At 43.8% G+C, this 12084-nt stretch overlaps 1 protein-coding gene and 1 non-coding gene across 5 annotated transcripts in view; both read right to left on the bottom strand.

Moving 5' to 3' along the window:
* The window catches only part of LOC122661556 (pumilio homolog 5-like), an 83270-nt gene that overhangs the window by 57914 nt on the left and 13272 nt on the right, over positions 1-12084 (bottom strand). The gene's annotated exons all lie outside the window — the stretch shown is intronic.
* LOC122663525 lies at positions 10704-10809 on the bottom strand. Its single transcript, XR_006333189.1, has one exon. It is a non-coding gene; the product is annotated as a small nucleolar RNA R71 (small nucleolar RNA).

The following is a 12084-nucleotide window of genomic DNA, read 5'->3' as shown; positions in this document are numbered from 1 at the left end:
GGGCCATTCCCGATCAAAGTCCAAGGGTCTCCTACTTCTGGGCCAAATGGAAGTAAGAACTTTTTTCCAAATGGTAGAGGAGAAGAGGCAAGCAAAGAAAAGGTGGGCCATGTCCTCACTACCATTCCAACAGAGGGAGCAGGAAGGGGAAACAGGGATATTGCGGTGTAACAAGAAGGCTTGCGTAGGGAGGCAAAGTCTAAAGGATCTCCAGGCGATGAAACTATGGCGAGGGATATGGCCCTTGAAACAAATAAGCTTGTGCCAGGGGACAATAGAGCTGGGATCTCGAACAAAGTTCCAGGCTGATCTGGAGGAGAAAATGCCGTTGGGGGAAGGGAGCCAAATAACCTTATCAACTAAGGGAGGGGATGGGGGGAGGGGAGGGAGGGGGGGGAGAGACTGCCAAATCAGGGGAAGAAAAGAGGGGTTGAGAGATGGGGAAGGGGACCAGGAACCAGAGGCAATGAGACTAGAAAGGGGACAGGCTTTTGGGAGACCAGAAGAATAAACCGCCCTGGGCCCGAGAAGATTGTAGAGGATCCCAAGGGGGTGACAAGGGTCAAGCCAGAGGGAGATGGATGAGCCATCAGCAATGGAAGCTGAAGTGCCACAGAGGGCAAGAGGCCAAAGGAGGAGGATTTTGTGCCAAATCCAGGAGCAGTCCGTGGGAATCTTAACAGTCCAAATGGAATCCGATTTGAGAAGATGGGAGTAGACCTAATTTACTCAAATGAACTCCTAGCGGGAAGAAATTTTCCAAATAAGCTTACATTGGGTTTGGTTGCGTAAATCTGTAGGTGTTACTCTACAGACACATGAATTTCGATTTTTTAAACCGTTTGGTTGGGAAAACGGATTTACATCCTAAGATTCACCGAATCTTAAGATACACCATTTTACACTAAAAATCTTAATCTTGAGATTTCACCTCATGAGGGCATGAGGTGAAATCCTGAGATTCAAGAAATTAAACCCTATGGTATAAAAGGCCTAACATCTTGAGATTTAGATAAAATCGCAATAGAGGCATACCGTTGAAGACTTGAAGATAGGAGAAGTTGAAGGAGAACGAAGGAGAGATCTCGCTCTGGTGAGTTCGATCCTTCCATTGGCACATCTCTCTCTCTCTCTCTCTCTCTCTCTCTCTCTCTCTCTCTGTTTCTAGGGTTTCGGTTGTGGGAAGTTCTGATCTGACCTAGGTTATTCCCTCTCCTATTTTGTCCAGAGAAACCGGATCATAATCACCCTGCAAGAAGAGTGCCTGGTGTTAGGTCGGAGAAAACTTATCAGGTAATTTTTAGGGCTTTTGAAATAGATATCTTCTGGTTCTGAAATCTACTTGTATCCTCTATGAATCTGTGTGTGGGATGAGTAGTAGCCATGTGTGTGTGATATGTCTCAAAGTCCTTCTCTGCTCTCTCGCTTCCTTTGCATATGGCCATTTGTGAACTTTTTAAATTTTAGTTTTCATTTTTTGTCTTAATATGGCCCTGGTTTCTTCTCTCCTTCAACCTTCGGGCAAGTCGCAGCTAGGCAGTTCTAGGTATCCCAAAACCCGCTTTAAATTCTTTCGGCCTTCTCTTCTCTATTTTTTTCTTCTCCTAGCCCGCTGCTCTTCTTCTCGTTCTCTGGTTTCTTTTTTCTTTTAATTCTTATTATGATGCTTGGGTGGCTCACTGGCTCCATTGATGGCAAGCCGGCACTCCTCCCTGAAGCCCTCTCTCTCCCCCATCTGAAACCCTCCTTCTGCCTGCATTTTTTTTTATTCTTCTCATCTTCCTTCCCTTCTCTGTTGGATATCTGTCTTTTTTTTTTTTTCTTCTCCTTCTCTGCCTTCTCTGTCTCAGAGTCCTTCTCTGCTCTCTCCTATCTGTTTGTTTGATTCCAACATTGTAATTTAAGAGATTTGAATGCATGTGTGCATTACTGAGTAGCATTCTAAAAGGAAATTTGACTGTATAGCTAATGGATGGTTTTTTTATGAAGGTTAATACTTTGCTATTGAGTCTTCTTGTTTACAGAATATTATTTCCTTTATTCTGCTTTCTACTTCCTTTAACAGAATAGGACTCCCATAATTAAATTTCCATTCTGAATTTATTTTACAAAAACCCCACCCCACCTAACTTCTTTCCTTGAATCCAGAAACTGTAGTTGTTAGGGAATATTGAAAAGGGACATTTGTTAGTTCTGGAATTTGCATATTGTCTAAAAGTAGCTGTATGTTTGGTCAACTTTTTTCTTTTGGGGGCTTGGATGGGGATTGGGGTTGGGTTGGAAGTGGGCAGAGGTCTAGATCTCTCATTCTAAGAGAAATTTGATAAGCTTCCATACATAATTCTATTGGTTTGACCGAGGTTGAGTCCTATTTCCCTAAATTGAGTGAATGGGTATGGATAATGAAATGGAAATGCTGCATTAAGTATTGTTTTTATTAAAGAAAATTTGTAATGATGACATTATTTATTAATTTTCCTTTGGTTGAGATGGGATTGAGGGGAAAAGGGCATGGGAGAAGTCTCTATCAAGAATCCTTATATGGAGAACCCCACAAAGAGAGTGATGCATCTACAGTATATTAGCCCAACCACAGTCAGCAGATTCAACATTGAAATTTCAGATTATATTTAGAGAGAGAGAGGGGTTGGTTTTCTTTTTGAGTTCTTGAGAAGGGGTTATACGAGATTGTGATATGGCAAAGGGACTATTTATATGAGACTATACTGCTTGTCATATTATAAATGGGAAGAAAAGAAGAAGAAGATGTTGGGAGTTAAATCACAGCTAAGTATACCCAAATAGAGGCTGGCAGAAGAGTGCCTGGTGTTAGGTTGGAGAAAACTTATCAGGTAATTGTTAGGGCTTTTGAAATAGATAACTTCTGGTTCTGAAATCTGCTTGTATCCTCTATGAATCTGTGTGTGGGATGACTACTAGCCATGTGTGTGTAATATGTTTCTTCTCTGAAATTTCTGAAATGGGTATACTCTGTCGTTTGTTTGTTTAGCTGCTTGAATGGTGAAATCTGTAGTAGTATATAGATTATTAGTATAAATGGATAAGAGAGTGAATTGGCACTCTACTCCATTTGAGAAAAGGCTGGAGAGAGCTTTAAACAGAGGTTCTGCTGAAGCTTACACCAGCAAATTTTAGATAAGAGGCTGAGATATGGATCTGGGAGTGGTTTCAAGTTGTGTATGGTTTCAAGGTCTTTCAAGGTCATTGATTCCCTTTTCTTTGTGGTTTCGAAGTTCACTGATACTCCGGTATGTTTGTGTTGTTCATGAGTCATGAGAGATTCCATGCTGTTGTTTGTACTGCCAAGGAAGTGCTTGTCTATTGTTAATTACTGTTGTTTTAAAGAGATTGGAAATTGAAAATAACACATATTTTAATGTGATTTAATTATAGAAGAAAAGCCTTGAATTATCTTCTCTCTCTCTTTTTGGGTAAAAACCTTGAATTGAAATATATTCACCTGACAGACTCCATGAGCTAAAAAAGGGGTTTTCCATTAGTTCCATTCTCCATATATTTTTACATAAATACCCATATAGATGCCTTTCTCTGCCATGTGGTTTGACATGAAGGACCGACCGAGCTCATAAACTGATTCAACTTGAGCCTGACATCATATACTGGAAGCTGAAATGGGAACTAGTCTCAACTTCAGTGCCGTTGCCCCAACTTGTAAAGCACTTTTGAGCCTCGCTCTACAAAAGACAGCCCTTTATACTATTCTTGATTTCGTAGAAGAAAAAAAAATAAAGAGGTGCTTTTGCCACTTGGCATAGTTCTATAAAACTGCAACTTGTCACAGGGACTAAGCACATGATGAATGTCTGCTAATGTTTAAAAACAGTACCTCTTTCGGCATGTTTTTGTATTTTGTTAGAACAGCAACCCCAACCCTCTCAAGTAATATGATCAAGTATTTTGGTTGGGATCAGTGGTGTTCAATCATGGCTAGCTAGATCTTCTAGCTTTACAGTTCTGAACCCACTCCACGCATCTCTTGCTCCCTTCCCTTCCCTTGGGATATAGAGACATAGAGGTCCCATGAAAAAGGAAAATTAAAGAATGGTGGGCAATGGAGCTATGTCAACAATTTTTCTGCTGTTGTGCCTTCTTGTACTGTTTTGCAGGTGACTCTTCACATGAGCTAGTGTTAAGTCCTTCACATTCATTAACTCCAAAACTGATTCGGGTGTTGCCCCTACACAAAAATAACTCACAAAATTGATTAATTTGGTAGAAGGAAGAAATTGATTAATGGAGATTTTCTTACTTTCATGGCCACCAAGAAGTTCTACTGCATGAACAAAATGGGCATGTAGAGTAGTGGTCCATCTCATCCTTGGTGCTCTAGTGCTTCTCTCTCTCTCATCTCTGTTTTTTTTTCCCCTGAAGCAAATGCATATGCTGTACTTTTTTTTTTTTTGTTATATGTCTACGTCCCATAAACAGTCTGCTGCTGTACTTGTTGGGTCTTTAGCTCAAATGGGTAGAGCACTTGGAACATGAGCATGTTCCAAGGGTATGGTGGTTCGAATCCACCGAGATCCTAGCATAGTCAGTTAAGGCAATCATGAGCATTATATAGTGTCTGGGAGGAAGAGAATGTGACAAAAATCACATGGCATTGTCGGACCCTGTTTTTTTGTTTTATGTACTTGAATCAAGTGACACATAAATGTGAAACAACATATTTGATTGAATTCTATTTAACTCTTCTATTGTCGGAAAAAATCATTCAACCAAAGCATCATATAATTAAAATTTAATATAATTAATTAAAGGGCAAAGGTTGCATGGAAGGCAATGTGCACACATAATTAAATTATTAATTAAAAATACTAAAATTTTTAAATACTTATATTCTAATTGTGATTATATTTTATTATTATAAATAATAAAATAACTAGTATAATTAACTTTATTTCATATTGCATTTTATCACATTTTGGGTAGATTCAGGTTTCAGAATCAGGGTAACCAAATAGTTATTCTGGTAGATTCAGGTTTCATAATCAAGGTAACCAAACAGTTATTCTGGTAGATTCAGGTTTCAGAATCAGGGTAACCAAACAGTTATTCTGTCAGATTCGTTCATCCACAGATACTCTGATCTATGGATGTTACATCTAAATCAATGCAAACATCCAGAAATTTACGCAACCAAACGCAATGTTAAGGATGCCCGCAGTGTTGGAATCGCGAATGCAACGGATGCCCAGACCTCCTTTGGATTTGGGGCGGCAGATGGATTTCCAGCTAGAAGGATGGAGGAATTTGGAAGAATCAGACCCTTTCCAGAGAAAGGCACAAACGAGACGCTCCATTGCCTTGATGGTGGCTTTAGGGATACCGAAGATGCCACTCCAATAGATGTAAGAGGCTTGGAGGACCGATTTGATGCATTCCAGTCTGCCAGCATAGGATAGGAGTTTACGCTTCCAAAGCTGGAGCCTCTTGCGAATATTGTCAAGCATGGGAGCGCAGTGGTGGCTGGACAGCCTTGGAGGAATAAAGGGGAGGCCGACGTATTTAACAGGGAGGGAGCCAATGGAAAACCCAGTCAAGTGCAGGAGAGAATCTTTAACCGACTCGGGGATGCCAGTGAGGAAGATTTTGGATTTGAGGAGATTGATGCGGAGACCCGAAAGGGATTCAAAGAGGTGGAGGGAGTCCATGATAGCAGAGATAGAGGAAGGGGTGGCCTTAGAGAAGATCATCAGATCGTCTGCAAAGACCAGATGGGTGAGAGTAATATGCTTGCATTTGGGAATAGGGGAGATGGGGTGAAGATCCGTTTTGGATTGAAGGCTTCTAGAGAGGACTTCCAGAGCCAGGGAGAACAGGAAAGGCGACAGGGGGCAACCTTGACAAATGCCCACTTTGGAATGAAAGAAACCGGTCGAGGAGACGTTGACGAGGACAGAGAAGGTGGGGGAGGAGATGCAGGCATAAATCCAACAGACAAAAGCAGGGGGGAAGCCCATTTGGGCGAGCACATCACAAATAAAATCCCAACAAAGGGAATCAAACGCCTTGTGGAGGTCGATTTTAATGAGGGCCGCCAGGCAATGAGATTTTCGGTCAAAACCTTGAACAATTTCAAAGCAAAGGATGATGTTGTCTACAATGCTTCTGCCCGAAATGAAGGCAGACTGATTAGGGCTGACAAGGGAGGGGATGACGGCCTTAATCCTATTAGCAAGGATCTTTGCAATGAACTTGTAGATGAGGTTACAAAGGGAGATAGGTCTAAAGTCAGATAAGGATGTAGCTCCATCTTTTTTAGGGATGAGGCAGATAAAAGTCTAATTGACCTAAGCAAGCTGGCTGGGCTTGAAAAAGAAACTACAGATGGCTTTAAATAGATCACCTTTGATCATATCCCAGCAGCTAAGGAAAAAGCCCATACTGATCCATCAGGCCCAGGGACTTTGTTGGATTTATGGGAGAGGATTGCCTTGGAGATTTCGTCATCAGTGGGGATGGCAAGGAGCAAATCAGCGAGATGAGGAACAAACTTATCAATGAGGCCAGGGGGGAGGGGAGAAGGGGAAAAGGGAGGGGGATTGAACAAGTTTGAGAAGAAGGAGCTGGTAGCCTCTTTAATGTCAAGGACCGAGGAGAGAGGGGTCCCGTCAGGAGAGAGCGAGAGTGATGGAATTGGAGTTAAGCCTAGCTTTCAACGATCTATGAAAGTAGGCGGTATTGGAATCTCCAAGGTCCAACCATTTGATGCGGGATTTTTGGCGCAAGAAGCTTTCCTCAAGGGAAGAGAGGGAGGCGAGCTCCTTGGAGAGCTTCTTCTCCTCGAGAGCAAGCGCGGGGTTGAGGGAATCTGACTGAAGCCTGGATTGGACAAGGGAAAGGTTAGACCGGTAGGAGGAGAGTTGGGAAGGGATGTTGCCAAAGGTGGAGATATTCCAACTTTTAAGGGCGGACTTGGTGTGGCGGACTTTCCTAGCAAGGGCAATGAGGGGGAGGGAGGGGGAGGAGACTGGGATGCGCCAAGCTTTCTGGATGGTGGGGGCAAAGAGGGGATGGGAGGGTCCACATTTCGAAGAATTTGAAAGGCTTAGGGCCAAAGGAAGAATAGGGCTGGATAAGGATGTGGCAAGGGCTATGGTCCGATAAACCTTGAAGAAGAAAGTTGGCAAAGGAATGAGGGAAAGATGTGAGCCAGACCTCATTAGAGAGGAATTGGTCAAGCTTGCAAGCGATACGGTCAGGCCCTACATGACAGTTGTGCCTAGTAAGAGGCATAGTTGTCACGGCGATCAAAGTCGGTGGAGGGGTGTCACGTCGATATATCGACATGTCGCCCGCCATGGCGTTGCCATGGCGAGCATGTCGACCATGTTTTATTTTTTATTTTCTCTATTTTTAATGTTTTAATAGATGTATACTCGAGCCATGTTTTATTTTTTCTCTATTGTTTCTCAAGTTTTAAGAAGAAATCAAAGAGGGAAAGAAGAAATCGAAGAGGGAAAGAAGAAATCGAAGACAGGAAGAAGAAATCGAAGAGGGAAAGAGAGACAGGAAGAAGAAATCAAAGAGGGACGCCATGGCATAAGTCGCCATGCAACCTTATCCAGCGCCAGGACACCATGGCGACGCCATGACAACTATGGTAAGAGGGGAGCCGGACCATCTTAGGTCGTAGATACCGTGGTCCTCAATGCACTCATTAAAAGCATTAACCGATGAAGGGTCAATAGGTCTCCCACCCAATTTCTCCGATTGAGAACGGACCACATTGAAATCACCCCCTATTCCCCAAGGAGTGGAGTCCGAACCAGGCTTAAGGAGAGAGAGATCAAACCATAGGTGCAAGCGATCAGCAGCCTGGTTGCACGCATAGACCACCAAAAGAAAGAAAATAGTGGGGGAGTTGGGAATGGAGAAGCGGAGATGGAGAAGTTGGGAGGAGGAATGAGAAAGGTTGATGTGGATTTTGGAGGGGTCCCCAAGGAACCAAATACGACCATTAGGGGAATGATTGTAGTTGGAAAGCGGGGACCAAGAGGGGGCAACGGAGGCAGCAATGCGGGAAGCATTCTTCTGTAGAACTCGGGTTTCAAGAAGAGCACAAAAGGAAGAATTGGTGGATTTAATGAGGGATCTGATATCCTGGTGTTTGGCCAGGGAGTTGAGACCCCGAACATTCCAAATGAAGCCGGAAGACATGGCACCTAGTGGGAGAAGGCAAGGACCTGGAGGGGGGGTACTCCTATATCGGCGATGGAAATAGGAAATAGCCGGGCTACGGACAAACGGATGACGGGGAGGGAGGGGAAGGGCTAAAGCGGGGAGAGGGATAAGAGGAAGATTGCTAGGAGGGGGAGAGGGGACCTGGTAAAGGCAAGGGGGGTCGAGAGAGAGGAGACAGAAGTGGATCGGGTCAGGGTGGGTGTGGGTGGGTTGGGAAAATGCTTGTGGTAGAGATGGGTCGGGGGGAAATAGGGAGATTATAAGTGAAAAACGATTGGGCTTGGATGATGGGCCGGGTGGGTTAGAGAAGGAGGAGGACTAAAGTGATGGGCCGGGAGGGTTAGAGACAGAGGTGGGCTTAAAGGGTGGGCTGGGAGGGTGGGCCTGGCTAGAGAGTTAGTCGAAGGGGGGCAAGTGGAGGTTTGGTAGGCAGGTGGAGAGGGCCTGGTACAAACGAGTGGGCCAGTAGGGAGGTGGAGGGAAGGGTGAATAGGACGGGATGGGGGGTTAGGTAGAAGGGGGGGTAAAAGTGGAAATTGCTTAAGCAAAGGGGGATGGGGAGTATTAGAAGGCAAAAGCGTGGGGGGGGGGGGGTACTGACCTTTTCGTAGGGGAAGAGACAATATCACAGAGATGGCAACTGGTGTTGGCACAGTCTAGGGCAGCAGCTGTGACCACAGATGGAGAAGCCTGCAGTCTAAAGAGCCTACTATCCGACAGATCCACGTCTGGAGAGGAACTTCGAAGCTCAGAACACGCAACTGAGGGGGTAGGCCGAGCCATCGCAGGGGTTCCATCGAGAGCAGGAGCAGGTCTTCTAAGCTCGGAACACGTAACCGTCAACGACAGAGAGGGGGTAGGCTGAGCCATCACATGGGAACCAGCAGGAGCAGGGCCAACGGCGTCAGGAGCAGCAGAGGCCGTTTGATTAGTCGAATCCATCAGAGGAGCATGTTCAGAAGGCTCAGGCCGAATCTCGAGAACAGAGTCAATAAGCTCCGCCGTGCAAGGAGGAGAGCTGGAGGTGCGAGTCGAGCTTTTGCGGCGGTGGTTGCGCTGGCGGCGACGGCGAGTGGGACGTTGACGACGGACAGGTTCTCTTCTTCGACTAAGAGATCTGGAGAAGCCAGAGAGGGTCGAGGTAGAGGGGGGAGCAGTGGCAGCAAGAGGCCCAGTGCCAATTGCAGATGTGCTTGCAGTCGTTGCCAATGAAGAACCGAGAACCTTTAACGCTTCAGGGGCAGCCTGAGAAGAGTCAAGTGCTGCGGAGGCCAGAGGCAAAGAAGTGGCACACTCCTTGGAGTGGTATCCAAACAATTTGCAATGGCAGCAATGTGGAGGAATCCACTCGTATTTGACTGGTTGCTCGCAACAGAAGCCGTCTTCTTCCATAATAGTGATGGACGAAGGAGGGGGAGAATCTGCCGAGACAACGATGCATATACTTGCAAAGGAGAGACGGTCCATCTTGAGGGTGCGAGAGTCAATTCGAAAATTTCGAAATTCCTGGCTTTCATTTCAATTTAATTTATGAAACTCTTTCGCCAAAGATTTTTACATCTTCATTACTTTACAATCTTTTGCTTTTATTTTTTAATTAAAATCTGAAACTACTATCTCTCATTTGCATCTAAGCCTTCTAGTTCCCTGCGGATACGATCCCTTCTCACTACTGTCTTAGTAGTTTTAATAGAGTTTATTTTGGATCTAATAAGGACGAAATCAAATTTTGGCATCATTGCCGGGGAACCAAAGCACGGTTGCTTTGTTTGATTTAGTAGTTTCTTTTAATTTTGTTTCAGTTGTGTTAGTTATTTTTATTTTTAGTTTTATTCTATTTTTTGTAGTAATTTTTTTAGTTCAATCTAACTTTTTTATTTGTTTGTTTTAGCAGGCAACCAGGAGGGCGAAGCAAGGGGATTGCAACGCATTCATCCCAGCAACCACACCATTGGTTGTAAGATTCTTTTTTTTTTTTTTTTTGTAGGAAGAGTCAGTTGATGCATGGTCGTCGTTCGTGTCAACCTGAATAGATCGATTTAGACCCTGAAATTAAGAGAACCTTAACTTTAATTCGGAAAAATAAATGGATGGCAGAGGAAGAACCTGCGAGACGTCCATTGAGTGAGCATTTTATCCCCTCGACCTACACGTCAGCCTCATGCATTAGGGTTCCTACTGTTCAGGCAGCCCAATATGATATTAAGTCCAGCGTCATTCAAATGCTCCCATCTTTGTATAGACTTTTAATAAAGAGGAACCGCATAAGCACCTTGATGAATTCCTGGAGATATGCTCCACTGTGAAAATTCAGAATTTTTTGGATGATGCCCTTAAATTGATCTTGTTCTTATTCTCTCTCAAGAATAAAGCCAAACAATGGCTCAATTCCTTAGATGCGGTTGTTATCTCGACATGGGCAGAAATGCTACAAGAATTCCTTAAAAAGTATTTCCCCATATGTCGGACCAATCAGATTAGGCACGCCATCACAAGCTTCTCGCAAATTGATGGTGAGCAATTTCATGAGACCTGGGAAAGACTTAAAGACCATATCCGTAAATGCCCCCATCATGCTGTACCTAAATGGCAGTTAGTTCAATGTTTCTATGATGGACTGACTGATAGACATAGGCAGATGGTAAATGTCTCTTGTGGTGGGATTTTCATGCATGAAAGCGAGAACGAGGCATGGCATTATTTGAGACTCTTAACGAAAATTCTTTGCATCATGTCTAGGCCTCTGGAACTCAAAATTCCCTCACCAGGCCCCAAAAAAAAGGTGGCATTTATGAGGTAGGTCAATCGGTGGACATAAACACCAAGGTGGATATGCTATCTCAAAAATTGGACCGATTACTGTCTATAGGACAGAATTCCAGGCAGTCGACCTCATCCCAAAACTGTCAAGAGGTGTGTGTTTTATGCGCCAGTCTTGCTCATTACATGAGCGATTGCCCTTCAGTTGTGCAATTCCTTGAATTTATCCAAGAGCAAGTGCAAGCTGCAAGGTTTCTCCAAAACCGGGCAATGATCCATTTTCAAACACCTATAACCTGGGCTAGAGAAATCACCCAAACTTTGCATGAAAACAACCCAATGTCTCTCAAAATTTATCTTATAGGCAAAATTTTTTATATCAACAGAATGTCTATAGAGATACACAGCAACCAATTCCTCCACCTCAGCAAAATTCAGCATTTGCAGAAAAAGTATTGCACGCTTTGAATGGGTTGGAACTTAATACTTAGATCCTCCACTCACATACCCAATCCATCATCAAGCTAGAAACCCAATTGGGCCAACAAGCAAATGCCATTAGTAGAAGAGAGGAAGGCCAACTACCGAGTCAAGTGGTAGATAATCTGAATAGTCAGCCTGGCAACAAAGTGTTCCTTGAGCAAGCCAAAGCAGTCATGATTCTTAAGGGAAGGCTGAGTAGTAGGAACCCCTGAAAAGAGTATTGATAAAGAATCTAGTGTAGTTCCTAAGACTCAAGTTACCAAAGATAAGGAAAACAAACAAGTTGGGGAGAGCGACTCCGATTCCTACTTACCAAAAGCCCCTTTCCCCTCATGTTTGGAGTCTCCTTCATCTTCCTTATTTAGAAAGAAGGGCGTTAAGATGGAAGAAATGTTAGAATTGTTCAAACAAATCCAAATTAATCTTCCTCTTTTGATGCAATCAAGCAAGTTCCAGCTTATACTAAATTTTTGAAAGATCTATGCACACAAAAGTGTAAGCTGAAGACCCATGTTCCAAAAACAGTCCGTTTGACTGAGCAAGTGAGTGTGGTTCTATCAAATCAACTCCCCCCTAAGCTTAAGGACCTTGGAGCTTCTCTTATATCATGTG

This window comes from Telopea speciosissima, chromosome 5 (genome assembly GCF_018873765.1).
Source record: "Telopea speciosissima isolate NSW1024214 ecotype Mountain lineage chromosome 5, Tspe_v1, whole genome shotgun sequence".
NCBI lineage: Eukaryota > Viridiplantae > Streptophyta > Magnoliopsida > Proteales > Proteaceae > Telopea > Telopea speciosissima.
This window is presented reverse-complemented; position numbering and strand designations above follow the sequence as displayed.